The sequence below is a fragment of the Gavialis gangeticus genome, unplaced genomic scaffold (genome assembly GCF_001723915.1).
Source record: "Gavialis gangeticus isolate Ggan-Ray unplaced genomic scaffold, GavGan_comp1, whole genome shotgun sequence".
Taxonomy (NCBI): domain Eukaryota; kingdom Metazoa; phylum Chordata; order Crocodylia; family Gavialidae; genus Gavialis; species Gavialis gangeticus.
Genome location: NW_017729024.1, coordinates 90,657,342 through 90,661,806, shown reverse-complemented (window position 1 = coordinate 90,661,806; position 4,465 = coordinate 90,657,342). Strand labels below are relative to the sequence as shown.

General features: G+C 40.6%; 1 protein-coding gene across 1 annotated transcript in view; it reads right to left on the bottom strand.

Annotated features, from left to right (window-relative positions):
- Positions 1-3,497: 3,497 nt before the first annotated feature.
- Positions 3,498-4,465, bottom strand: part of ISCA1 (iron-sulfur cluster assembly 1) — a 28,480-nt gene continuing 27,512 nt past the window's right edge. Inside the window, exon 5 of the mRNA XM_019517369.1 lies at positions 3,498-4,457. The gene's annotated coding sequence lies outside the window, so the exon portion shown is untranslated. The remainder of the gene's footprint in view (positions 4,458-4,465) is intronic.

Below are 4,465 nucleotides of genomic sequence, written 5' to 3'. Positions count from 1 at the left end.
AACAAAGATTTTGCTAGCCCCTTCCCACCCTGCTGAACATCCAATGGGTGCTTTGCATATCACTGTGGAATCCCCAGAAACCTACAAACACTTGCTTGTCTGGAGGCATGATGGGATGGGTGATTTCCCCAGCCACCTGCTGCCAGAGAAGTGATACTGAACGCATCCACTTACTAACTGCTGACTGGAAGGGCAACATATGTACACACCATTTCCTCAATTTAGGTCTGGGACAAACAAAGGGACAACCAGGCCTGGGATAAATGCAATGTCCATTTGTACCGGGACACTTTCACTATACTTCTGAAGGAAAAATCAAACTTGCTAGATGATTGTATTGCAGTACATAAAATGCAAATAATTGGTTGCATCTGAGAGGTATTGAGCACTTCCACTTTGAATTAAAATGGTTAGTCCAGTTAGGTTCAAAGTACTCTGGCTCCATCCCTACTGAACTATCCAGAACACCTCAAGAAACCAGTGCACTGTTATGCTGACAAAGGACTTCTATTATCATGAAACTGCAAGCCATTTACTTGACAACAGATGTATGACTACATGCAATACGTCATGGGAGGAACAAACTGCGTGCAAAGAACACATGGAACTTTCAGTTCTAAAAGACATCCTAACTACACGACCAGGTATGGTCACTAGGAGGCCACTGCCATAAGAAAAAAAACATGCCTTTTGACTCATACCTGTCCCTTCATAAACACCTTGTGACAGCTGGCTGTTCACTGCTGTTGTTACGTGCACCACAGATTTTCCAACATTGTTGCACATAATTTGTAAAAGGATTTAGCATTCTGTATTTCCATAACACACTTTTTATCATTCAAGCACTGGTAAACAAAGAAAGAATATATAGAAAGCTACCACCAGTACTGCTTGAAGAAAGTAGTCATCACCAACATACAATAGAAGTAAACTACTCTAAAATGTACAAATATAATACATCAAAATGAAATTTAAAATATAGTTTGAGAAGAGTCCTATTTTGAAAGTTTAGTATTGGAAATTTGCTGCCACCTTGTGACAAGTATGTACATGTTGGTACACAAGGAAAGAACTAGTACTTTGAACTAGTGAACAGAAGACTAATTCTATGTTCTATTTTCTTTAATTCTTGGCATATGTAATGGTATAAATCAGTGGCACTCAACTGGCTTAGCACATGGGCTGGAAGAATGGCATGGGACTGGTCTGCAGGGCAGATCCCATTAATAGGATCAGTCCACAGGCTAGATCCAGCAAAGGGTTGGCGTGCATGGTTGGTCTACAGGTGTGATCTGGTGCACAAACCCAGCCTTGCATGCTAGATTTGGTCATGGAGTGATCCCCTGCACCAACCTGAGCCCACTCATTGGATCTGGCTGTGAAGAGACCCTGTTCGCTGGCACAACCCACATGCTAGATTCAGCATGTTGGCCAGATCCTGCTGCAGAGCAACCCTGAATGCTGGAACTGGCTGCAGACTGACCTGCATGCTGACCTGACCTGTGCACTGATGCAATCTTGTGCATGTGGTTAAGCAACCGTCTTGCAGGCCAATTACAGAATTACTAGTATAAATCAACTTATCACATACAAGTCAAGCCACATTAATCCTGTTAAAAATGAATTTCAAAACAAAAACATACAGACTTAATTGTTTGTTAAATAAATCTAGCTTCAAAGCCTCTCCCAAGAATATACAGAAAAGAAATATCAGAACAATATCACAGGCCTTTGACGATTTGGTAAGAATATACAGCTGCTTACCTTACTTCCGTCATGAATGCAAATCCTTTGAAAGAAATCCTGCTGTTGCGTAAATTTGATCTGTAAATCTGGTCTGGAGGCCATGCATGCAGCTTTTTTGCACCTTGGTTTCTGATGTAAAGAAATTCTGCTGATTCAGAGACTTCTGCAGTCCTTGTATAGACCAGAGAACTCAGCCTGTAACATTTGTGTGTTGTTACGGGACTTGGAATATCTCTTTTAGGAATGGACTGTATTCTCCTTACAAACTACATGCCTTGATGCCCAACAACTACCATAGTAATGTAGCCATACCAAGTTTTACTTTGAAACTTAGAATTTTCCTGTTGTTATGCTGATGATTATAGGTACAGGTCATGGATTAAATAGCAAAGGCTAATTTCAGCAAAAAAGTGTAATCTTTTTAATTCTTTGCCACTTTTTTTTCCCTTTTAAAGTGATTCTAGTGGGAAATCTCTCATACCTGTACTCCTGGAGCAGAAAAAATAAGAACATGAATTTTGATTCCTGCACTTTAACTTCAGCTGAAAATATTCCCTTTCATGTGATACAAAAAAAATCTCAGGAATGCTGGGTACGTTTTATGGTGCCAACGAGTAGTAAAACATCACCACTGACTTGCACAGACAGTCTCCGCTGTTCAGGAGGGCTGTGCGAAACAGCACTGTTTCGTTTAGACTTCCATTTCGATGGGACGTTTCATTTCATTCAGAAACCAATGGTCTGTTGGTCCGTTTTGTTTTGTCGAAACTGTTTCGATGTTTCGCCCATAGGCTGTAATGGGGAACCATGAAACTGCCTATAAAACTTTGTCAGTTCTTGCCTGATTTGGATGGAACTGAAGGGATGGCAGCCCCTGCTGAGGCCACGAAGCCTGCCAAGTTTCAAGGAGCGAGGTGGAGGGGTTTCTGAGAAACTGTACCTCAGGGTGTTGACAAGCAAAAACTTGTGACATGGGTGACAGTGTGTGCGAGTTAAGGTGCAGTGGGGTGAAAACTGCAGGGATAGTAGCCCCTGCTGAGGCCATGAAGCCTGCAAGCTTTCAGAGTGAGGTGCTGGGGTTTCTGAGAAACTGCACCTCAGGGTGTTGACAAGCAAAAACTTGCGACATGGGTGACAGAAAGCAGGCCAATTCAAACAATGCTGCCTTTTATGCTGTTTTTCCAGCCCTCCCCCAGAGCACTGGAATTGGAAGGGACTTCAGGGAAGGACCATGGTCACTGGCCAGCTACACAGTCAATATGAGAGCAGTCCTTCCCCCCTCCCTCTCCTTACTTTCTGTTTCCCTGCAGGCAAGCCCTGCTTGAGTTTCGAAACTCGATACTTTTCAAAACGTTTTGACTGCCCCCTTGTTTCATTTCAAAGCCCTTCGTTTTGTTTCAATTTTGCTGTTTTGAGCTCAAAACTAGTCAAAACAGCATCGAAATGAAACAGCTGGAGAAATTTCACACAGTCCTACAGTTCAGCCAACCTTGACCAGAAGACACTGATTGGCTATACAGGTCAAAAGTTCATAATGAATCAGCCCATTACTAGTCCGCAAGACTTAAATGTCCTTGTTTGGTTATCTCACTGTATTTTTCTAATACTGTTAGTATCCAGAAACATTAAGGGGATATTATTTGGAATATAGTACTTTACACTCTATACAGCTATGGTAGTCTGAGCTGACTTCATTCAACGAGTTAATTTGCGACAACTATTCAAAAAGCACTAAAACCAAAAACATGCTCTGTTTACCAAGAGACAATATTTATTATTACAACTGAGAATGCTACATACACAGTATTGCACAAGTTATAAATGGGTTAACAAAATTATGTTCATACATAACTGTTACTAGCACTCACATAAAAAATAAAGTTTAACAGATTGTGCGTTAGGTGTTTTAATCTCTTAAGAAAGTTGTCATTTTTACTATCTGAGAATATGAAAGAGAGAGCTTTCACTCACAGCATGTACATGGACACATGAAAAGGAACACTGAATATGCAAAAAGCCCTCTAAAATCAAAAACAAATAAAAAATGAATACAGCAATAGCACTTTCACCAATTACCAGTGTTACATTCATAGTCTTTTCTTTATCCTCTACTTAGAAGCAAGAGAGTTACAATCCAAAGAACTGTCCTTCATTTGGACTATTTTAGACATTATCTCAACAATAACACAAACATCATTTTTTTGGCAGGAGTGGAGGACTTGTGGTATTAGAAATTAAAATCTAGCAAGTGTCTTGCCATCTTTTCTCCATTTAACTACAATACGAAATAAAGCAACTGTGTGTAACAAAGTTGATAATTGAAGGAAAACTGGTGTTTTCACACCAAAGTTGTGCACATCCAAAATTAAAAATTCAAGTATGAACATTAAGCAAGCAGTATCTCTCGAACCTTTCAGTTTTATAACTGATGGGATGTGGGGAAAAAAGGAGACGTGCTATATGCTCACTGCTGCAAGAATGCCATGGCTTTCTCTCCTTTCCCCTCAGTCAGATTCTCTTATCTGTCCTCTGCAGTTTTCATGCTCAGATGCAAGTTAGCAGCTTTCCAGACTTATTTCACTACTGGATTGTCAGTTTTCAAGCCTAATTTCCCTGTTTATATTCATCTCCCACTACTGCCCACTCATATGCCAGCACCCTCCCTTCTTAGAACCCAACAGCCAGGTCTTTCTTGGAAACAACCTTGTCACCTCATTTT